At 40.8% G+C, this 25,508-nt stretch overlaps 1 protein-coding gene across 3 annotated transcripts in view; it reads left to right on the forward strand.

Moving 5' to 3' along the window:
• LOC135098321 (neuromedin-U receptor 1-like) overlaps positions 1 to 25,508 on the forward strand; it is a 101,163-nt gene that overhangs the window by 20,445 nt on the left and 55,210 nt on the right. The window contains exon 1 of one of the 3 annotated variants that reach the window (XM_064000631.1): positions 10,887 to 11,114. The exons of the other annotated variants lie outside the window; for them this stretch is intronic. The gene's annotated coding sequence lies outside the window, so the exon portion shown is untranslated. Of the gene's footprint in view, positions 1 to 10,886; positions 11,115 to 25,508 lie in introns of those variants that run through there. 3 annotated transcript variants of the gene reach the window in all.

The raw sequence follows: 25,508 nt of genomic DNA on the forward strand, positions 1-25,508 counted from the left end.
AATGTGTTTTGATACTCCAGCAGATGTCCCCGTGGATGACGAAGAGCTGGGGATGATCCTATACTGTTACAACATCCCAGTCAGACTTTAAGGGAATAGTCTCGCGCGGAGGAAGGAAGCATCGTCTGTTGTCACTCCTGCAAGGCCCACGCAAGGCATTCAGGCCAAGATGTGTTACTCAGGGGAAATATACGTTTTGAGAAGTAAAAGAAAAAGCGATCTCCTTTCCCTCAGCAATCTTCTTATGGTCTCTCTCTCTCTCTCTCTCTCTCTCTCTCTCTCTCTCTCTCTCTCTCTCTCTCTCTCTCTCTCTCTCTCTCTCTCTCTCTCTCTCTCTCTCTCTCTCTCTCTCTCTCTCTCTCTCTCTCTTTCTCGTGTTGGTTGTGTGGGACCGAGAACACTTGAGGACCACAAGTTCAAATCCTGCACTCTGCTGCCAATTTTTGTCCATCACACTGAGAATTAAAGAAACCCAACAGGTGCAAAGCTCATTGTCTGCCAGCGTGGAGAGCGGTGCGGCGGGCAGCGTGGCCTTTGCAAGGGTTCCTCGAGAAATGAGGTTCCTCTTTGCACCACGGAAGTCTGAATGGAAAGAAAATTCATTATGTATTTATTTTTCTTCTTTCGCAGGAAAAAGTAATTAGCAATAATGATGGCTCATTTAGAATTCTTCCCAAAGTTTATTTCCATTTTTAAGAAAAAGAAAATAAACTAAACTTAACTATAACCCTTAATTTTTTTTTTTTTTTTTTTTTTTGTGTGTGTGTGTGTCTGTGTGTGTAAATACGGTCTGAAAACGAACGAGCATACTTTACTAATTCCCCGAATCCAATTGTCTCATTACACCAGATTTTCCTATGCAATCAAAGTTCTGCAAGACGAAACTGGGCTAAATCGAGCCCTGACTGGAGAAAGTGAAAACCGAGTCCCTGCGATATGCATGCAGACACTGTTCTCCATCAAAGCGCTGCGGGGACTGTGCATGACTGGCGGCGTTGTCCTGCGAGATGGGAAGGGAGGCTGGAGGGGCATGGGGCTTGTAACGTGAATAACACCTTTCTCTTGGAGGTTCAAGTAACACTGCACCAGCTTGCCTATTGTGTCAGAGAGAGAGAGTGAGAGAGGGAGAGCGAGAGAGAGAGAGAGAGAGAGAGAGAGAGAGAGAGAGAGAGAGAGAGAGAGAGAGAGAGAGAGAGAGAGAGAGGGAGATAGACAGAGAGAGAGAGAGAGAGAGAGAGAGAGAGAGAGAGAGAGAGAGAGAGAGAGAGAGAGAATACTTCGTTTTTATCTCCTTCAAGACATCATTTTTCTCTCCTCTCTTCACCTCTCCGTTCTTTCATCTCAGCTCCTTTTCTTTCTTTTCTCTCTGAATGTCTTTCTTTTTTTTATCTCCTTCATCTCTACTCGTTTTTCTTCTTTCTGGTGCCTGATGTCTTCTATTTCTGGCTCCTCCTTTCATATCCTTCTTTTTCCTTCTCCTCATTTGTGGCGCCCTTACGCTATCCTACCATCACGTCTTTTAGTGCATCCTACGTTACGTCTTGTCGCTAGTGTCCTTTCCTTTTTATCGCACTTCCTGCTTCTCTTCTCATCGTACCCTCTGCCTCCTTTACGCCAGCTTACTATCGCGTGTTCCGTTGTATTTCTCATGTTATCTCGCCGCCCGTTATTTTTTCTCCTCCAATTCCTGCCATTGCCTCGTTTTTCTTGTTAAATGGAGCTTGCGTTTCTTGTTATCAGGTTGATTTGTTTGTATATTTCCTGGTTCTTTCATATCACCACATACGATATCTTTCATTTTTCTCATTTATCTTTATCTTTTTTCCTTCGACACTCATGCAGCTCTTTCGATGCGTTGTGTGTGGCGGGAATATGAAAGAAAGGACTATACGTGTATTTCTATTGTTGCTTTCATCATGTACGGTTTTCTCTCTCGTTTCAGCAGTCTCTGTTGTACGTGGTTTTATTTTTTTTTCCCCCCGTTTTCCTCTCTAGGACTCAGTTATTGCAAGGCGAACGTATATTTTTAACACACTGACATACGCAGTTTGTTCATTCTTTCCAGTTTGCAGTGTAAAAATGTTTTGGCCATTGTATCTCCTTCCTTCCCCTATTTTATCCTTTGTTCTCTATAATTTAATAGTGTACAGCTCTCTGCTATTGGGTCGGTCATTATGGCATGTCTTCTAATTTTTTGCCTTCCATTATTTTCTTTTTCATTAAGTGAGGACACGGCAGCTGCAGATTTTCCCAGTTTTGTGTGTGCAAGAGAGAGAGAGAGAGAGAGAGAGAGAGAGAGAGAGAGAGAGAGAGAGAGAGGAGAGAGAGAGAGAGAGAGAGAGAGAGAGAGCCTATCCATTCCTTTCCATCCGTCCCCAGTAGAAGATGGCACGTAGGGGGACCATCTGAAGGACGGAAGGGAAAAGGGAAGGGAAGAAAAAGGTAAGTTCCCAGAGTTTGGCGTGGGTCAAATGGAACGAGAGACAGAGCAAGGGAAAGACAGACAGACAGATAGACGGATGGACAGAGAAGCAAGAAGAATCACTACCAAAGGAGAAAACACCGTGGACAAAGCAGGGACAGAGACAAGGTGTGTTAATGTGCTCACCTTTGTTCGTGTATAAGACGGTTATTACAGCGAGCAATTTCAGACGTCAATGAGGAAGGATTAAGTTGATTGTTCCGTACCCACCATATCCTTATTTCCCGTCTTGCTTTCTCTCTCTCTCTCTCTGCTCTCTCTCTCTCTCTCTCTCTCTCTCTCTCTCTGGGTCATGGCGAGAATGCGGCCTTTGCTTCTATGAATACCTATGAATTTGAAGTGGTGTGTGCGAGAGAGAGAGAGAGAGAGAGAGAGAGAGAATGGTGTGTGTGTGTATGTGTGTGTTGTCGTATATACCTACTAACTATATGATAACGGCCATGAGTTACTATATATTAGTTTTATCTCCGTATATATAATTGTTGTTGTGTGTGTATGTGTGTGTGTGCGTGTGTGTGTGTAACAAGGGGTTGGTTGAGGAAGAGGTTCAGTAGGTCGCCATGGACAAAGATGTGCCAAAGTGAGTACTTATTTTTGTATATCTGAAGATCTCACTAACGCCGGGGGAATGATGTGAGATGCGTCCCCTACACTGGCGGCCTTTTATCGCCTCTCATGCTACGTACACACTCTATTTTCACGTTGTAGCTTAACGCCAAGACGCAGCATGGCGCGGTACTCGGCTGAAAACACTCCCGTCAACCATGAGAGAACCGGACTCGTTTCGTAGTGAGCTGACATACACTCAATTGAATGCAGATAAAAGCTACAGATTTTAATATTTTCCCTTTCGCTTTTACAAAAATGTAGATAAGCGTGTTTACGAATAGGGTGCGTTCATAAATACGAGTATACTGTAATGCCACTCCACAGAAAAGTTGAAAATTAAGTAATTCCAGAAATGGTTCAAGTTCTAAATGACTGCCGCTTTAACAACGATCCCTCCTCCGCCAGAAAGAAGCTCCACCATCAGCATGCTGTAACGAAAGCCATTAACATTTTTCTTCTCATCCGCTTCTCCTCCTCCACTTTCGTTTCTCAAAGCTCCTCCCTTCGTCTTTCATTAAGATTGGTGTCTCCTGTTCCTTTTCTCTCATTTGTTGAACTTCCGCTGTTGACGCTGGCGCTTTTCTGTTGTTGCTGTTCTCGTGGCACCGTGACTCTTGTTTGTGTTAAATAAGACTACCTTTGTGCTGGTGTTTTACTGCACATGTTTCAAATACTTTATTCTGTACGACATTTAACTTGCCAAGCCTCACCCTGCTGAAATAACATGAAACTTATATCAGTAATAACAGACCCTTAAAAAATGCATTACCAGAGATGCTATTTCACTTTTAATTGCATCCTCTTTACACGCAAGTAAGTCAACTTAGTTTAACCTAAGAGCATAAATTATAGTGTCATATATTTCTTATGGAGAATTATTCATGAAGTTCTTTGGTGTCATGAATGTTATGAGACGAGAGTGGCCGGCGTGAAGAGACCTGGCTTGATTGGAGCTCGGATAGAGCGAGGCACGTGTGAAGCTGCCTCCCGCCAAGGTCACCTGACGCAGTGTCGGTTTACAGACACCCGAGGAGAGGAACGTCACTCCCTGTGGAACTAAATTGGACGTCCGAATTCACCCTTATCAGGAGTAGTAGAAATAGAATGTTGTTTTTTTGTTTTTTTTTTCGTTTTTTTTTTGTTTTTTGTTTCTTTGGTATAATTTCCCCTTCACTATTCATATAGATAAGTAAAAAAAATAAAAACACGACGTTCCTTTTTTTTTATAGACTTTTTATCTGTCCGTTTCTTATTTTTATCATTTCTTTTTATTTTATGTATATTTAAGTATCCATATATTTGTTTATTTTATTTATTTATTTATTCATTACTTGTTATATTTGTATATCTATATTCTTATGTACTTATTCTATTTACTTATTTGTTCTATTTATATTTCATTTTATTTCTATTTTCATTTTTTTCGTTCATGCGAATACAAATATTAAACCACAACTCCCTCACCACCACCGGTCCTGACACACTCGGGAGCAGCTTGTCCCCCTCGCAAACTTTCCACGCGTGTCCTTTCCCTGGTGTTGCTCGCAGCCTTCTCCAGTCCCGGAAGACTTTGCTGCAGACAGATGCCCCGGGACAACAGTTTGGCCACCTCACCACAAGGCGCTTCTGTCCTATCCTCACGTTTGTCACGTTACAGGCAGCTCCACGAACTCTCACGCCGCCAGTCTGACTCCTCATTCTCTTATTTTTGGTACAGCAGCTTCGGTAGCTTTCTGATTTATTCTTGTGTCACCTGCAGACGAGTGTTTCACAAAAGTCTGGGTTTGTTGTCAAGATCAGAGGAAAATACATGAAGGTCTCCGCGGCTGGTTCGTTCACTTACAAATTGTCTGTCTGTTTTTATCTCTTGTTTTCCATTTATCTGCCAGTCTATCTATACATGCATTAATTAATTTATCTATCTACCTGTCCATGTATCTTTATCTATCCAGAGAGAGAGAGAGAGAGAGAGAGAGAGAGAGAGAGAGAGAGAGAGAGAGAGAGAGAGAGAGAGAGACAGAGAGAGAGGGAGGGAGGGAGAGGAAAATGCATGATATATATCCCATTACGGTGATTCATTGACATCCACCACCACCACCGCCACTAACATTAAACCATTCATCATCACGGGTGCTGTATTATTCCACTGTGAGACTGCCTATCTTGTGACACCTCTACGTACAGCAACCACCAAAGCCAAACTCAACGACACCCTACTTCACTTCTACCTTGCTGCTATTTCCGTATGTACCATATTTCGGTCATGCTTGCAGCTCATAGCCGCCTGAGCAGCTACACGTCACCATTGTTCTAGGGTGCTCCAGATCGACTATACAATAACACAAAGGAACACAAAGGAATATCAGACAGCAGCATACCAGTTGGTCCTAATTCTCAGAACCAAATCTCATCTTAAGTAAGAAACGTAGGGTAGTAAAGGGAAGGCTTTTACTCATCTGTCCCCCGCGTCCTCCACCCGTGGCTGGCAAGAGAGGAGGAAATACATTGCAGCATCGGAAATTGTAAGAGGGAGAAAGAAAAAAAATAGTTCGTGATTACTATTCTGAGTTTTCCTGATGTGCATAAAACAGCTGCTTTGTTCCATAAGATTCACGCTGAGTTGTTCCTGTGGTGCATGAACTCTCGTCGCCTCCCGCCGCTGTGACGCTTGCCTGCCACCAAATAAAAGCAGCCACGTTCCAGATCATGATAGCAACGCTTGAGGTTAGGTTAGCATTTCATGAGATTATATACCTCTCTCTCTCTCTCTCTCTCTCTCTCTCTCTCTCTCTCTCTCTCTCTCTCTCTCTCTCTCTCTCTCTCTCTCTCTCTCTCTCTCGAAAAGAAGGAATTTTACTCCCCCAATCCGTTTGTGTTGATTTATTTATATTCTTTTCCAATTAAGTAAAGACACCGTCAGTTTCTATGAATGCTCTCTCGCTGGTGCTGTCTCCTTGATGAATATGTTTTTGCCTCAGTTTAATCTCTCGCTTCACTAGCTGACGCTGAGCGATATACGATATGTTCTAGTACGTTGATTACATACACCGGCTACATGCCTTATATATTACAAAAATCCATCTTGTCCTTGTTGTGTGTGTATTTTATGGAAGAGATTACTCCATTATCCTTAGGCTCAATGAATCCACTGCAGGGTAAAGGCCTCCCCTAAGTGAATCAAGGCTTGTGGGATTAAGATAATACTGCAGTAACCACAACATCCTGGATGAGGGGGTTTTGGCCGGGAAATCCATTTAGTCTGACTCCTGAGTGGACCTCCCTTATAGTTTCATTCATCCAGTTTAGCTCCCCTGAACAATGAAATACACAAACATCACAATACACAAGAGTATCTAACAATTCCTCAATATCTGCCAACTGTATCACTGTTTCATTAGTCGCATTACAATCTTACTGATGAAACACAGTGAAAAAAATGTACGATACGTGCATTTTTCTTTCTCTTTTTATCCGCTGCTTGTGGGTTGGTTCTAGGAATTATCACCCACGATTCTCTCCAGTAACATTCCTCGCATTGCATTTATCGTTCGTGTATTTACCATTATTTTTTTTCATTACTGTGAACTCACTGGAACGCTTTACTGTAACGCATTTCCATTGTCTCTCTCTCTCTCTCTCTCTCTCTCTCTCTCTCTCTCTCTCTCTCTCTCTCTCTCTCTCTCTCTCTCTCTCAAACGACGGTACAAGGACAAGTACATTTAGAGTTTGTGTTCTTTGGCCGGCTTGGTCCACATTATCTTTGTTTATGCCCTTCAGTGACGTCCATCCATCTCGCGACACACCTACTAAACTAATTAAGAACACAAACTTAAGGCCCTGGCTTTTTTCAGTTCCCATCACTCTTGCAGAAGAATAGGGCAATAGACTGAAATTTACGAGGTTAATGTCACATAACAAAGGTAGTCCATCCTTGTCTCTTCTACCTGGGACTTTGTAATTTCCTCTGCGCCGTTAACACCATTACGACCACAATGCACTTCAAAATTTTTCTCGCCAATACTTCGCCTTAGGTTGCGAGCCTCGGAAATTCATGTGAAGGGCAACGCCATCAATATTTTACTCGTAATTACTGTCAATTTTTCTCGTCTTCATGTATTTTAAAGTAAAACTGGCTCTGAAATAAAGGCAGAACATTCACAAAGAGGAAAGAGGCACTTCAGCGTATGATGATAAGCAGATGTGGTAGGGACAGTAATGGGCCGGGAACTTAATATGTCGTGATCCCTTTGCACCAGTCAGCTCGTCGTTCTCGTGGCTCCTGACCTGACGGCACTGTCCGGACTTGGCGGTTGTCCAGTGGTAGGAGAAATAACATTACTTTACCCTATAAAAGCTCCGTGACAAATGTTTGGCGTAATACTACGGGCCTTTGTTTGTTTTTTAAGCTCAACCTCATCGGCGTTAAGAGCCTATTTAGTGTGCGTGCAGCGGATGTAGGAGAAAAGAGCAGCTGTCCCAGAGCAAGTGACAAATACCACCGGAAAAGACCCACTTATCGCGCATCCATCCTCACCCAAGGTTCTCAGCGTCCATGTCAGGGGGAACGAGGTAGCGTGAATGATAGACGGTATGTGATAGCTAAGAAAGAGAGAGAGAGAGAGAGAGAGAGAGAGTGTGTGTATGTGTGTGTGTGTGTGTGAAAGAGAAAGATATTCACCACAGTATTGAGAATCACGTGGTCATCAGCATTTACTTCACTTAGAGATCGTATAACGTGGCCTGTAAGTGAAGCACACACACCGCACACCTCATCCTCTTGAAGCGGAGGAAAGTATTATCACGATCGTCAAGGGAAAGTTAAGCAAGGCAGGAACCTCAGCCCGACAAGTGACAGTCAAAGACCTAACCACTCACCTACCGAACAATGTACGAGGTTCGCCGGCCGTATTGCGCGTGTGTGTGTGTGTGTGTGTGTGTGTGTGTGTGTGTGTGTGTGTGTGTAGCATTTGGGTACGCAGTATGTTGGGCCGCTGCAGTGTCATGACCTTTAACACCCCATCATTTCACTGTCAGGAAGCGCCTGTGTATTGCACTGCATCACTAGTCACTTTGTGTATGTCTATATCTGTCTGTTTTTACTCATGTTGTGTGTGTGTGTGTGTGTGTGTGTAATAATAATAATAATAATAATATTAATAATAATAATAATAATATTAATAATAATAATAATAATAATAATTTTAATAATAATAATAATAATGATAATAATAGTGATAATAATAATAATAATAATATCCTGCTTATTTATTTTCCATCCTTATAGACGAAAATCCACATGTTACATATTAACATCCTAAGTATACATTATTCCTAAGGAAGTATCTTACACTTCGATACTGTTGCTGCCAAATGGCGCCAATCAGTCTGTTAGACCCGGTCCGGGATGATCAGGCCATCCCGTGTATGTTTTCATGAGTTTGTTCCTCCTCCCTGAGTAGCGGGCCACAGCTCCCGACTTAACCAGGTACCTAATCACTGCTAGGTGAACAGGTGCCACACTGCAAAGAAGTCCACCCTAAGACATTTGTGTGGCTGAGGAATTGATCTCGGAACCTCCCGATTGTGGGTCGAGTGCGTTAACCACTGCGCCACTAGATGTGTGTGTGTGTGTGTGTGTGTGTGAGGATACGCATATTTGTGAGATTAATTGACCGAAAGTTTTCCTCGACCAAAATAGATCTTGCTGCTGAATTTCCGTGTATAATAAAGTCAGCGATTTAGGGTGTGTGCAGCACGCGTGTTTAGCAAACGTCCGGAAGTCATTATCTTCGAAACCAGTGTTTCGTGTACATGTTTTAAAATCTTAATTAGTTATTTCATCAACATTTTCAGAGATGCAGTATTCTTTTTTTTTTATTTAGCTTATATATGTAATGTATTAATGTTTAGTATGAAACACTATACTCCACAAAGATGTTTAATTGCGTTTTGATAAATATTACGAACTTATTCCCACATTCCTCCTTTTCATGAGAGAGTTCTGTTTGTATTACAGACTCAACCTATTTGATGCAGAGGGAGACAAGCCAGCCAGGGGAGGACCGAATAACGTAATCATGAGTAGTAATGGGTCACACTGAAGGGTCACACACTGCCCAGGAGACAGCACCTTTGAAAACCACCCTCTCTAGCCATGCAGCTGTACTACACTGAATAGAAGCAAAACCATGTATAGCGACTGATATTTATGTACACATTCCATTTCTCTGCCTCCGGCAAAGGGAAATAGAAAACCAGTTTTAGTTAAAGGTTTTACTCGAGAACATCAAACAAAGATACTTGGTACGTAACAACGTTTGTGTGTGTGTGTGTGTGTGTGTGTGTGTGTGTGTGCTTATGATTTACAGGGTTAGTGCGAACGTTTGCACACGACTACCATTTATTTCTTGGTGAAGACCACATTTTAACAATTTCTTTGTATGTATTTATGGATGTATGCATGCAGGTTGCCGTTGTTGTTGTTGTTGTTGTTGTTGTTGTTGCTAATGTTTTTTTTATGATTTTGTTTTTAGTATAATTACTAATATTACTACTACTGTTTATACTACTACTGCTGCTGCTGCTGGTACTGCTTCTACTACTACTACTACTACTACTATTACTACTACTACTACTACTACTACTACTACTACTACTACTACTACTACTACTACTACTACTACTACTACCCCTGCTGCTGCTACTGCTGCTGCTGCTGCAGTAGTAGTAGTAGTAGTAGTAGTTAGTAGTAGTAGTTAGTAGTAGTAGTAGTAGTAGTAGTTGTTGTTGTTGTTGTAGTAGTACGTGTATTATTAATAGCAAGTAGCAGAAACAGATGTCACATTTGCTCTGCAGTGGTAATTATAGTAATGATATGCTGTTGGAGAAATTTGAAAAATAACTTTACGGAAATACATGGACCGCTCACTATTTATCCATGTATTAATCTTTTATTTTTTTTTTTTTCCTTTCATCATTCACCACAATCTCAATTCCTACTTCGTAAAAAAAAATAATAACAATGATAATAATAATAATAATAATAATAAATTAATTAAAAAAAAAATAATGCCGCGCCAAGGAGACAGTAACTGCACCAAAATAACAGAAGGGAAAATTTTAAGAAAATATATGGTTCAATTTCCTACAAAGTTATTAAGTTACAATATATTTAAGATTTATTTCATTTAATTTTGAGTTCATCTTGCATATCAAATATAATCCGTTATTAAAATATTATCTGTTTTTAAGCGCTGTATTGGGGCAATGCTCTGCTTTTTGCCTTCACTGGTATTTGTATTTCATGTATACGAGTACATACAATGGTAGAATTGTATTTGAATAACAAATTTTCATGTGGGTAATTTTATATAAACTCGCTTTGATTCCCTAAATTTTTGCTGCAGAACTATTTACCGTTACGAACACTATTTAGGTGTGTTTTCTTTTCTTTTATTATTTCATGGCATGTAAAGAATATCATGTAGCTCCTTTTTTCATTGCATTTATTCATGGTTAGAAGTGTGATTCTGTCCAGAATGAAACATGATAACCGTGATCGAGGGCGAAGGATTTTAGAGGTGACACAGATACCCCCCCTTCCTCTCTCTCTCTCTCTCTCTCTCTCTCTCTCTCTCTCTCTCTCTCTCTCTCTCTCTGTCATTTTTTTTTATCTTCTTTCGGCTCGTCCTTGTCAGGGTCACCACAACAGATTCGATCCGCATGGAGATTCGCCGAAGGTTTTAACGCAGGACGCCCTTTCTGATGCAACCCTCCCCATTTATCCAGGCTTGGAACCGCCACTGTCTCGTGCCCGCAGTGGCTCGGAAACCGGGAGTAGGCAGGTACTCGAGAAAAATCCCTACTGTAAGCTAGGATTCGAACTGTGGCATCCTGCATGAGCGAACCACTGAAGCAACTGATTTTATGTTGTGGCCGGGAGTGTTATTGGCCCGCGTTGTGGAGGCGGTGGTCTGTCTGTGAGCGATGAAGCGCTGGAGCGTGTTGGTCGTCGTTATTGGAAGTGAGGAAGGAAAGACTCTGGTTATTGGCGTGTGGTGTGAGCGGAGGATGGCTGGGGAGGGAACGTGTATTGTGAAGCGGACAGGAGGGGGAGGCCATGCAAGAAGTCACAGATGAAAAAATCAAATTAAAAAAAAAATGGGAACAAAAAACGTGGTTAATTGGAGAGAGAGAGAGAGAGAGAGAGAGAGAGAGAGAGAGAGAGAGAGACGGTCTGATGGGAATAGGGAGAGCTAGAAAAGGGGAAAATGAATGAAAATATAGTGTAATGCTATTCACAGCGATCCGGGTTATGGTGATGAGAGGCTCAGAATAGCGGAAATGGCGCTTAATCCTGATTTAATGACGAATTCAAGCGTTGCTCTTTATGGGGTCGATGGTGCTCAGTGTCAGCACGGGTGGTGGTGATGAGCATAAGGATGATGAAGATTGTGTTATTGACGCACACACACACATTGTTGTTGTTGTTGGGTGGTGGTGGTGTTGACTTTAGCAGCTGTTGGATTTCCTTCTTTTCTTGTTATTTTGCTTAGTAGTGGTGGTGGTGGTCATGTTTTTTTTTGTTGTTCTCGTCATCGTTGTCATTCTTCTTCTAATCGCTCTTATTTTTCGTCTTCGTCTTCTTGTTAAAGCTGATGGTGCCAATAATAATTTTGTTGGGTTTAAGTGTTCACGATGCATGGTGAGCTGTTAGTGGCGCCATTGTTTATGATGATCAAGATATTTATGCTACTTAACCAAGCTGCGGAATTAACTCTAATGATGACACGTTGCGAAAGTTTTAGTGGTGGTGGTGGTGGTGGTGTTGACTTTAGCAGCTGTTGAATTTCCTTCTTTTCTAGTTATTTTGCCTACTGTGGGTAGTGACTTTTTGGTAGTGGCGGTGGTAATGGTGGTGGTGGTCGTGTTTTTGTTGTTCTCGTCATCGTTGTCATTCTTTTAATTGTTAATTTTCGTCTTCTTGTTAACGCTGGTGTTGGGCTTAAGTGTTCACGATGCATGGTGGTTTGTTATTGGCGCCATTGTTTATGATGTTCAAGATATTTATGCTGCTTAACCAAGCTGCAGAATTAACCCTAATGATGACACGTTGCGAAAGTTTTGATATCATCCTGGCATGAATGAATGCGTAATAGGAAGAGCGAGGCGATGACAAACGAGTGAGGGGAATGATAGCACCTCGTCAGTCATGCGGGAGTGAAGCCTTATCTACCCACGCTTAACCTATGACTGCTAATGACTGGACGATATTTGTTACCTCACTGGAGTGGAAACGGACGACCAACAGAGACTTTCTTTACAACGCTTTATTAGACTGAATAGACGAGAGCGTGCAGGAATAGAGGCGAGTGTGATGTGAAGGCAGCGATGGAGGAACAGGTAAGACCTAATCTTCGGAACAGTTACTGTGAGTAGTGAATCCCACTCGGAACTTGGAATAAAGACATAAAGACAATCATTAAATAACTGAACTATCTTGTCATTGTTAGTTACTCAAAATTATTTTACTGAGCAAAGATGAAATTATAGGTACCAAAGTGTTTCAACTACTCGATCACCTCTTTTAATACCATTTGTTGAGCATCAGTAGTTATGGCAGTCGAGTTCAGTGAAAAAAACACATCAGCGGATTACATCACGCAGAATTACCTGTGCTGCACTTCAAGCGGCCTGGCCATTATGTTCACTGATCAAGATTCTCGATTCATCTGTAATACTCATTTCCACAGAATTTAACACATTAGTTTCGCAGTTTGAAAACACGTGAATAAGGTCAACATAATCTTTGGCTTGTGTTCTCCCCTGCTGATTGATCTGCGCATCCCCGCTTTTATTCAAAACTTACGACAAATTGGCTTTCTAATGCTACCACAAGCCTTATTTACTTATTGAATACCAAATTATACAGACACAGTACGGTACCTTACAAAGAATTTCACTGATATACAGTAACTTGGCCACACATCTTAAAACTGGAAAGATGTCAGTTAGAGGGTGAGAGCTCCTCCCATTGACAAGTGTTACTGTATGGCGGGTCAGTGCGCATGTAGGTAACAAAAATACTAGAAAACTGCGCCGGAATTCGTTACCTTCTTCCCCTTCTGTGTGGATATTTCCTTATTTAATCTTTCTTACAGATATGGTGCTATTGTTCAGTGGCTGTGGTGTGTCAAAGGTACGGGTAATGGAGAGAAGCTTCTTAGTATTATAATCTGCTCAAACACCTGTAGTAAAAAATGCATGCAAGATAATATCGTCAAACAAGTAATACTTCGTAATTCAACGTGCTCTTTCATAACTCTTACTTTAATATATTAATAAATTTAATGGTATATTAATTTGTTCTCATTAATTTATTCATTGCATTGGCAACTGCAAACTAAACGATCATTCTGTGAATTATTAGATTTCTTACTGTGTTATCTTTTTTGTGTCAATTCACATATTCACGAATCCATACAGATTGAATAACTGGTTTTTACAATCGACATCCGCTGGACTTAAAAGATTATTCGTGGGGTTTACGAGTACAGTGGCTAATTGCCGTGATACCAGTTTGACTGCGGCTGCGTCCTCACTCCTGCTTAGTTGATTGTTGCTCATTGTGTGGGAATGGAGGATTACGTCGTCATGTATTCATCAGTTCATTGCTATTTTATTTTCCATTCCAATTGATTTATTTTATGACCAGCTTTCATCGTAAGCACAAAGTCATTATGAACGAGAGTTTAATCGGACAAATATTCACGACAACGCTGGGAAATTGCCTGTTAGTCAGGAAGCGCCACCAGCCTTCCCGTGCACGTCGCCGACAAGAATAAGTGACGCTCTCGTGGATTTTATTATTATTTCTGGAGAAAATGGATATTGTTGTTTTAGTGGTTAATTGCTTTATCTCAGGTGCAATGAGATTATGTTAATAAGCCTATCATCAGAGGAGACTGTGCCCGTTAACTGACCAGTATAAATGTTGCAAGTGGACACAATGGGGGAGCCTCCAAGAAGCCCAGCTGGTGTCCCTTCCCTCCCGTCGAGGTAGCGAGACACCCCAATGCGCGGCGGTGTGTGGGCAGCAGCCTCCCCCGCCCACCCGAGGCCGCGAGCTAAACTAGGTCATCGCGTCATCCTATTGAGGTGATGTTGCTTTGTACTAGGCACTTGCCCGTCGTCGTCGTCGTTCCTCTCTCTCTCTCTCTCTCTCTCTCTCTCTCTCTCTCTCTCTCTGCGCGCGCGTTGTGTGTGTGTGTGTGTGTGTGTGTTCATGTTACAAGGGTAGGAATTTTCCGTGCCTTACATGACCAAGGCAAGATGGTGAGTCAGCCATACTCGCCGTGACGTGGAAGGTCCATGACTACCGGTAGGCGGCCAGTGTGCCAGCTACCCTGTACTTATGAGACAGACGTTTGCTTCTTTACTGGTCTGCTGCGGCTTCTTTGCTGACTTGCCGGTTCACTCGAGCTCCAGATTGTTACTTCAGTACTACCAAATATACTTGTATGTTTTAGTAACAAACCATTTCAAGTTACTGCACCGCTCATTCTCTGCGGGACACGACTCTGAAGTGAACATCATTCGGCCATTAGCTAATGTTCAATAAGGTGCAAGGCGTGACACTGACTTAGCCTCGTTTCCCATGAAAGACAATGAAGCATCATCGTAATCTGATGGGCTTTTTTCATCACTTTCTTGATGCCGTTGTGTATCTTTAATCCAACTCATTACCTCCCGTGGTCCTGTTATCATTGTTTCGTGAACCAGAAGTCACATCCATTCCTCAACCCTCCGTCCAAAGCAGCTTCTGACGACTGACAAGAAATAACATGCATCATCACACAAATTTGCATCTCTGAACTGCAGACTTTACACTTCACTTCACACTTCATTTTACATAATCTCGTCTCGCTTTCCATGAACATGAAAAAAAGAAAAAAAAAATTTGGCCTCCTTCCGCTCCTAAGAGGTATGTCTCGTCTGCCGAGAGAGTGTAACTAGTTTCTTCCTGAGATAAGAAGAAAAAGTGTGCCAAACATGGACCCAAAAATGGCTCATTCAAGAAAACGTTTTGAAATCCCAAATATATCCTGGTTTCTTTTTACTTTTCGTTTACCTTTCGTTTTACCTTTGTTAGGTAAATTTATTATGAATTATTGCTTCTTTTGCATTGTCCTTGAGCACAAACTTGAAAGAGATGCGACAACTTGAGTGTCAGAGGTAATGACGACATCAGGCTTATTCTTCTCTACAAAAAAATATCAGCCATTATTCATTGTTAACTGTTTCACCGTGGCTGCCTCTGAGTGGCCAGTTGTTAGGGATGGGGCAGTGAGCAGTAAGATCCTCTCCCCAAGGACTACAGTTTGCATTCGTCACACAAGCTACCAGTGTTCATTGCTATCGACAAGACTTAACAATAATAATGAATAATAGGGCAGCTTAAAGAAATGTACCGTGATGTCTTCCTGATGCAGAGTGAAGAGGAAACTGTAATGAGAGCAGGCTGATAGGGCGCCCAGCATTCACCCCCGCCCCCACGTGTCACCATTACCTCCTCGTTTTCCGTTCCACAGAGACGAATGGCAAACTATTCGTCTTTGTGTTGTTCTTGATCTCTCTTTTAGATGGTCTTGATTTCTGTCAAGGAGGATGCGTGATAAAATTTACGACGCCCATCGCTGAGAACAAAGCAAAAGCAGGAGAGAAAATACTTGAACTCTTCATACTCTTCATAGTTCCTGTCAATTTGTCTTTCTCCATTCATTTTTTTTTTTATTCTGTCTCGATTATTTTTGCTAATGTACTTAATACCCTAATAATTAGTCTCATATTATTTTCATTCACGGCAATAAGCTCGCTCCGAGTCACAACAACCCTCAATCACACATTCCTGATGGGGGGATGGCATGCGTGTCGCGTCGCTCAGCTTCAGGTTGCAGCAGGATCATCCACCAGTGTAAGACTCACACTGGCTGGCTCAGAATGATCATTTCTTCTCGACAGAGAACGGACTCAGTAATCATGTTGTTAGTGCTAGGGCATTAGAGAGCTTTAAGAGAAGATTAGAGAGGTTTATGGATGGGGATAATAGATGGAAATAGGTAGGTATATTTCATACAGGGACTGCCACGTGTAAGCCTGGTCGCTTCTTGCAGCTTCCCTTATTTCTTATATTCTTATGTTCTGATGACTCCCACGCATAAACATTTGTGCGTGACTGCTCGCAAATATTTTACTTTAAAACACAAATGTAGTCTCTTTTTTTTATTGTTCTCGGTTCCTTTCATATCGTGGTGTTGTTCAGCTGTATTTGATACTCTTTCCCATACTTGGCCTCGGAAGACACTTATTCAAACCTATCGTATATTCAAAGTCCACATCCCTCAGCTTCTACCCTGAGCGGTTATTCCTTTACCATTTACCCGTGAAAGTATGAATGACACCCTAAACTGTTTGGCTGTCTGCTGCCCGGCTTATTTAAGATTCATCCGTATGTCGGTGTGAATTGGTAAAAAAATAAATAAATAAATAAACAAATAGAATAATATAAATAATAATAATACAGCTTGATAAAAATGAGATAAAAACTTCAGCATGATAGTGATTTTTCTTTTCTTGTAGAGATGCAATTAAAAATAATTCATCATAACTTTCATGTAACTTCTGTTACAAAAATCGTACACAACAGCATGAAGCACGAGGATCACATTCAGATAAAGCTTTAGATGATTAACTTTCTACAGGTAAAGTGATGTCGATCGCCCATTCACGAGGTACTGTGGTGTCCTTAAGCTAAAATGATGAGGATGAATGGATTATTTTCCTCATCAGGCACTGCCATTACGGCAATTGATGCGTATATCTGGTAAAAGGGAACCACAAATAACAAGCTACTACTATAAAAAATAAATAAAATTAAGAAAGATCGACACCATATACTTATGATAAGTTAATTTAGTAACTAATCACTAAAGCGAGGTAGTCCCTATACTAATTAAGCAGTGCGGTTGAAAGCTTACCAATCCAGATTTCTAGGAACGGAGGAGCAAAGAATAGACGAATAGGTATATGAAAGTATATGATAAACGTTAATAAATAAAATTGTTTTGCGAAATGCCTCGAGTAAGCTTATGGGAGGCTTGCATTAAGAGATGTGTGTGTGTGTGTGTGTGTGTGTGTGTGTGTGTGTGTATGAGAGAGTACTAACCCAATATTGTACCCAATCAACTTCACGCTCTACGGCCAAAGAATGTCACACGGACCGCTGCTCTACACTCAGCGTTCATAAAGACCTACAAAGGAGGCTTATATTTAAATTAAGGTAATGTCGCACTGGAGGCGCTGGATGGACGAATACCATGTAAGAGCTCATCATCCTCTGCTGCCAGATACAGGACAGCCAGCCCCACCACCCCGGCAAGTCTGCTGGCGGCAAGTTTGCTGGCCGCCTCTTTCTCAACACAGTGCACAAACAGACTACAAAAAGGGATCTGCCACATGTCCCAGTGTTCCCATCACGGGTTGCGGCACTAAAGGCCAGAAAAAGTGTGAACCTGTGAACAGAATTCCTAAGCCTAACGTCACTCAAGGGGGACATAGGAGAGGGAAACCCGAAAGGCACTGGGTGGAGAAATACAAACATTTACTTGGACTAAACTAATATACACCAGAGATTAACGAGTCAAACACTACACCGCTGTTTTGTATCAGCGTTATTTATTCACTAATCTGTTTCTTTTGGCAAAGCGTTCTCAACATGCCTGCCTTTATAAAGTAGATATCTATACATCTAAAGTTGGATGTACAGGATACTAAATGCGAAGGCTCCTCCCCTTCCACCGCTCCCTCCAGCCGTTTCAGACAAAAAGGATAAAATATCATGCAACATGGAAAAGCTGCAAGGAGTAGTAGTAGTAGTAGTAGTAGTAGTAAAAGCAGTGGTAGTAGTAGTAGTAGTAGTAGCAGTAGTAGTAGTAGTAGTAGCAGAAGCAGAAGTAGTAGTAGTAATAGTACCAGTAGTAGTAGTAGTAGTAGTAGTAGTAGTAGTAACAGCAACAACAAAAACTTATGTAAAAGCAGCAGCAGCAACAACAGTAGTACCAATGGTAGTATTGCTGTAAAAGAAACCAGAGAGAGAGGGAGAGAGAGAGAGAGACACGCTACATTCATTTTTCGTATCACTTTCCCGCTCTGCGCACTCGGAATCCAGCTAGAGAAAAGTGTTGCTCATCCAAGAGAAGTCTAAATTCCATTGTCTCCAGAATTTCGCTCAGCATACACAGGAGAGGACGAGATACGCTTGGAAACGGGAAATAGGTCGCAGCTCAGTAGTAATATACAAGAAACGTAAGGAAGACTTTCTTATACCTTTTTTTTACTTATCGTTTGCATTTTTATTTAGCTTTTTTTTCTTCCATTTTCTCAGGTCTGCCAGGCATCTATTACCGGCTCAGCACAGTTGTAACTTTTCTTTTTTTTCCCTTGGGCAACGTGCCACGCTTTTTCACGTGTTAAGGAGACTGACGCAGTGACACGAAAAAATAGGAAAAAAGGCCCGCTCATTTGCAGCTTCCAGACAAGCTAATTAGGGGAGAAAAAAGCGTAAAGGCTTGCACTGTGGATGCTTATGTATTCTTGATGATAGTGATGTGAGGAGGAGAAAAGTTAAAATATATGAATTATCATTATTGTTAGTAGTAGTAGTAGTAGTAGTAGTTAGTAGTGGCAGTAGTAGTAATAGTAGTAGTAGTAGTATCATCATTACTATTATTACTATTACTATTATCTAAATAAAAAAGTCCACATATGAAGAGGAGGGTAGGAATATGATGCAAATTTTACTACTATCTTGATTTTCAAAATTTAAAAAAGCAGATAGGAGGACAAAGAGGAGGAATGGGGGAGAATGAGATAGTTATCGTCAGATGTCGCCAATATTAGATGTACCATTAAACTGGCGGACAATCAAAGATATGACAAAGCAAAAGCCCTCGAGGGGGTGCGTCAATTTTCATTTCTATAAAGTAAGTGTCCATTGAGAACGATTTCAAAAGGAGGGAAAGAAGCGGAGAACTTTTCTTACTCCCTCACTGTTGTAATATCTCCCCTGAGAGTCAGAAGGAGGAACATGGGGGAAGAGGAGACGTAGAAGGAAAAAAAGAGAAAGGATCAGGTTTAGGTAAGGAAAGGAATTTGGGGCGTGAGTAAAGAGGGTTTTCATAGAACAAGAAGAAACATGGAAGACTACATTATGAAAGAGGGAAAAGGATAAAAGCGAAGTGAATAGTAGGAGGGAGGAAGAGCAAGTGAATAGTAGGAGGGAAGAAACGAAAAATCCGCACGTTCCATGACAAGCCGGAAAAGCAAGCTGAAAATTACGTATGAGGGAAAGGATGAGGGAAGAAAGATGACAGGAAGGTGGCGGTCCTTCCTAGTCTGTTACATTCTCCTCATCGGCTTAAGGCACAGATGGAACCCGACGCACCGCCGCTCATAAACACACAGAAAAGTCTCCCAAAGACGCGTGAAGAGAGAGAGAGAGAGAGAGAGAGAGAGAGAGAGAGAGAGAGAGAGAGAGAGAGAGAGATTTAATTAAGTAAATAGTCATATACAAAAATGTTAAGAGGCGTACTTTTTATAATGAAGGAAATGCTAAAAGGACAAATATTTGCAAATGTATCTTGTATGTTGAAAGTCACGTCTGTCCACTTTTTTTTCCAGACTGTGCAGGAACACACGCCCACACACACACACACACACACACACACACACACACACACACACACACACACACACACACACACACACACACACACACACACACACACACACACACACACACACACACACCGTAGTCATTTGCGGCGGGAGCGAGAAAACTGGAATTGGATTGCATTTTGTGTGTGTGTGTGTGTGTGTGTGTGTGTGTGTGTGTGTGAGTTATGCTTTCAGTCCCAGTTTTACTATAATTAGTGTTGATATTTACTTTGGCAGAGGTGCACCCAGAGGTAAACACATCTAATAGGCTGTTGACACTATGGCGGGCTACGTATGTGTTGTTTATCAGCGGAGAGGAAAATGTGCAAAATAAAAAAAAAAAATAAATAAATAAATAAAAAAACATCCAGTTCAGAGCAGCCGTGCGACGTAAGAGATTTCGGACTTAATAAATACAAGGTCACGAAGGGGACAAAGCAACGGATGAAGCAGCAGATAATTCTTAGATTAAGGGGTGAAGAAAGTGACGAGGGGAGCGTGGTGAAATACAGAAAGGGGAGCAGCGGAAAGTGGACATGAGGCGAGGAAAATAGATCAAGAAGAGGGGGACACACGTAAAAGGGGAAATACACGAAATAAGGTGCAGCTTTCAGGAGGAGAGGAAATTTGCATTGTCTGTGTGAATGTGTTGTTCGCAATCAGTGAGGCTCAGGAGTAGTGGCAGTGATGGTGGGGGGATCAGACCTGTCCAGAGTGATGCTTTATCTTTGCAGTTTTTATACTGCACGAATGTTCCTTTTTCTAGTTAGTCGTGAGGCACCAGAATATTAATGGCTTGTAGTCTGAAGGAAATGTGAGTAAGCGAAAAAAGGAATTATTTTAGTATTGGTGGCCCTTTACAGTAATTCATGATGTCATTTTGCTACCAACTTGCCATTCAGTGCATGCGGCAGGCTGTGCCGGAGATCAAAGGAATGGACGCTGATGGAATTAAATAGTAAGGCTATTATGAACACACCTAGGTGCTCTCCAGCTCGTTTAAATAATCCGATAGAATTGCGAGTATGTTGCTTAGGATTCATTGTTACCGTTATAGCTATTGTATTTTGTTGTTTTGTTTTGTTTTTTTTCCTCACTCTTTAACCTTCGCTCTTAAAGATTACCATACACATCCTCCTTTATAATTCCGTTTATTATCACAGGAAATATTCCCAGCTGCTGAGTGTTTTTTTTTTTTTTTTTTTCCGAAATTCATCAAGCTGAATTTCGAGTCTGCCTCGAGGGAGACTAATTTTCTTATCTTGTCAGCGCTGCCTTTCATTTTCATCCTCACGTAAAAGCATCGCCGTCCCTTCCAACAGATATACGTCATGTTCACTCCAGATTGTTTTGTCTCGTCCAGCTCAGCTGTCACCTTGTTCTCCAGACCCTCAGCTGCCTGACGCACTGTCTCACGTGTTGCCTGACGTATAAGTTAGCGTGCTTGCACCCACTGTTGTCTTGGAGGCATCATATAATTCACAGTTGATATATGATATTCATTCATTAAGGTTAACGACTTTAACGATCCCTCAAAGCCATTATGGCAACACAATATACTACCATAATTAACTATAGCCTTATATCTCAGCCAAATGTTTCCATACTGACAATAATCCTTGCCTCTCCCCAGCTGCTTTTGAGTGACGGGCCGTGCTAGCCTTCAGATCTTCATTGAAAACCTCACTCAGCATTCCTCCTAATGAGATCCATACTCTCCATACAATTCTAGGACACTTTTTTTTTTTCTTATTTTCTATTCATTTTTTTTATTTTACTTTATTTATTTATTTATTTATTTATTTATTTAATCTATTTATTTATTATTTTATTTAACTATTTTATTTTACTTATTTATTTATTTATTTTGTTCTTTATTTTATTTATTTTTTTTTTTTTTTTATTTGTGTGTGTGTGTGTGTGTGTGTGTGTGTTGGGATGGCCGGATGCTCGTGGATCATAATCCCACAAACAGTTGCTGCCAGTGGTGTAGGTTTCTCGATTATCGGCAAGTAAAAATAAAACCACGCACGCGCACCAGTCGCTTAGAGACTAAACATTTCTGTTGCAGTGTCAGCCACGTGGATCTCTACACGTGGAGCTGAGCTGACTCTGACTGGGTTCGATCATTACATTCCATTCAAGAAAGCTTTGCGGCTCATACGTTTTGCTAAGGAACAAAATATATATACGTGATATTTATCGTCATTTTTTCCATCGTATTACTTATATAGTTTGCTTCATCTGTTATAGCTTTCCGAATGCATTGATTTGTGCGAGCATTAGACTTTTCTATATCCTTTCAGAAACAACTGCATTTCAATGAGGATTTGCTTAATTTACTGACATGCCAGAATAATGTTTGCGAAATGCTGCTATCTTCTGTGTGATGAGCTTATGTACTTTTTGTCACTTTTATACACACCCGCCGACATCTCAGAGGAGTTCTGGATATTGTGATGGTAATACATTGATAGCCTAAGAAATGCTCAATATACACCTCTCTTTTCTCACATTTTCAATCATGATACTACTTTCTTTACGGCAGCGTTCGTAAATTCTGGCAATAAAATCTGTCCCTAGTTCCATTCCACTTTTTATTCTGTCACTGACGCTCCGGAGCCTTTTCTGAGCAATACTTTCTTTCCTTCGTGTTCGTGGTGTTGTTCCGTCTCGTGTTTTGGTGTCACTTGTGTTTTGGTGTTACTAGTCAACAGTTATCGCACTATGAAACTTATAAGGCATAAACAGTGCTTGAATTATGCTTCATTCCAACAATTTAATGTCATAATTCCTGGTTAGCATTGACTTTAAACCTCTATTTTTATTCATGATTTACCGCAACACAAACTCCAGTATTTTTTTTTTTTTTTTTTTTTACGTTCAGTAGTATTTATTATAATACATATTTTGTTTTAGAGCAAAATTTCTTACCGACCATCTCTTCCCAAGTTAATAATTTCGAAGAAGTTTATAATTTGATGAAGAAGTTTTCGTATCCATTTACTGGCTGGAGGCGTATCAACTTTAATCCTACGCAACATGTTTTTGGTGTTGACGAACTACACATGAAACAGAATAGAGTAGCCAGTAATTTGTTGATTACGGTACAAATAATCATCATGATATAAGATTTAAAAAAAAATATATATATATATATATATATATATATATATATATATATATATATATATATATATATATATATATATATATATATATATATATATATATATATATATATATATATATATATATATTTTATATCATGATGATTATTTGTACCGTAATCAACAAATTACTGGCTGATATATATATATATATATATATATATATATATATATATATATATATATATATATATATATATATATATATATATATATATATGAACTTGCTTCGTTACACAGAATGAAACAACCAATAATTATTTCAAGTATTGTACTTTAAGTCAACATATAAATTTTCCTTAACCAAACACGAAGTAATTGACATTACTCTGTACGCTAAATTTTCATCACAGTCCCCTTGAACAACTTAATGGTGGCTGAGAGTATATCGACTTTCATACAATAAACACAAATGCAATCTTCTATTTCAACTAAATGAAGATCAAATGGCAACGCATCCTGCAGCCAATCTTCATGTTAACCGTTAGGGTGCAGCCCATCACGCGACCAGGAGGGAAGGGACCACCACTCGTCCACCTCCACTCGCAGACTGTCAGGGGACGCGAGGCAGGAAAAGTTGGTCCTTACAAAGAGCATGGGTGCCAGGCTGCCAGTATTCCAGGTCTTCACCAAAATTGATCCAGTAAACTGATGTGATTAAAGGAGAATTAATGTCGATCCAATATCAAACAATACGAAAGGTTGCTGTTGATTTCTGATAATTGAAGACGCATGAGCTGTTACCCTGGCCAGAAATATACGTTTAAATTTCAGTAACTTGTCTAGAATACATAGTTATGTAAATGTGAATGTGGGTGAGTAAAGATCCAAAGAGTGGCAGGTGAGGAAAACCCCAGGGATGTTAATTATACAAGTATCGTATTGAACACTTTTAGGAATGCGTATACAGGTTTAACGGTGCCCAATATAGTCACAGGTAATCAGTATAGCTGCAGGCAATCCATTTCCACACGGCTCTGCCTGAATGGGAATTAAAAAAAGAAAAAAAATCTTCAGTTTTATCGGATTTAAGAGTACTTGCGTGAAACAAGTTTCGCAACGTAATTGTATATAAATATCAAACAAATGATTATTTTGTCACAGATTGTAGGAAAAGTATTAGATCACTTAACTCAAAACATGGAACGCAAGTTACTGTCATGTTCACAGTATGAGGCAAATGAATCATCGAGCCCTCGCAACTAGTGATCAAGCGAAGGACGTGCAGCAGACTACTCCATTAACGAACGAGCGAGACAAACAGCTGTGTATCGAGAGAATTGTGATATTGTATTATGTCTCCCTGGTGTGGCGGAGAGACTGACACAGGAGAGACCATTCAAGGTCTAGAGCCTCGAGGCTTTGGTGTCTTCCTTCAGTTCTCGCAGATATGAAGGTGACTGCCTGATTGCGTGATCTTTAAAGCTGACGTGTGTGTGTGTGTGAGAGAGAGAGAGAGAGAGAGAGAGAGAGAGAGAGAGAGAGAGAGAGAGAGAGAGAGAGAGAGACCAAAATTACCGCTATTGAGCAGTACTACGCCCCGTGAGAGTAGCGCCATGTGGGATGGAGGACAGTATTCAAAGCTGATTCATTAAGACTGAAAAGAAAAAAAAGCATCTCTGTAATTATGAGTAGACCTTGTGGAGGGAGGCAAGGACAGGGTGGCAGTGATGACGAGCGTGGCAGTGTGACAGGGTTCGGCAGAGGGAATTTAATCTTACTTCTGCTGAACTGAATAGTGATAATGATGGAGGTAGCGATAATGTTGTGACGATGGGGATGATGATGGCAGAGGTAATATGCTACTGCGAGGGGTATTGGTAATGGTGGCTGTGATGGTGTTCCTAAATAGTGGTGTTGATATTAATGGCGAAGGAGTAGTTGATAATAGTAATGATGTTTGGGATGATGGTATACTGATGGCAATGAGGACTTGGATGTATGGTGGTGATAATGAAGTTGGAGGAGTTAATGGTGGTGTTAATAGTGGCAATGGCGCTGAATATAATGGTGGTATTAGTAGTGGTGATGGCACTGATGATAATGGCGGAAATGTTCTGTGGATGGTGACGATGATGGCGGAAGAGGAGAAGGAGGAGGAGGAGATGGAAGAAGACAGACATAACAAGGAGGAGGAAGGAGGAGAACAAGGGAATATGAATAGTGACGATGGTGTTGATGGGGAAGATAAGGAAGGTGAAGGTTACTGTGGCCGTCGTTTCCCTATCTTGTCTTACCTTGAAGGAAAGTGCACGTCTAGTATCAAGTTGTTGTTGTTGTTGTTGTTGTTGTTGTTGTTGTTGTTGTTGTTTGAAGTCTTATATTTTTTGACATGTGGCACAGTGCGAGCCCATTGTTACGCTGGGACGGATGTAAATGTCAAAATCTCAACTATATTACGGAAAATGTGCACTTAGAAGGATCCTTGGGGCGATTAATATGTACAAAGGATGAGGGAAGGAGCTCTGAGTACC

Source organism: Scylla paramamosain, chromosome 4 (genome assembly GCF_035594125.1).
Source record: "Scylla paramamosain isolate STU-SP2022 chromosome 4, ASM3559412v1, whole genome shotgun sequence".
NCBI classification, from domain to species: Eukaryota; Metazoa; Arthropoda; class Malacostraca; order Decapoda; family Portunidae; genus Scylla; species Scylla paramamosain.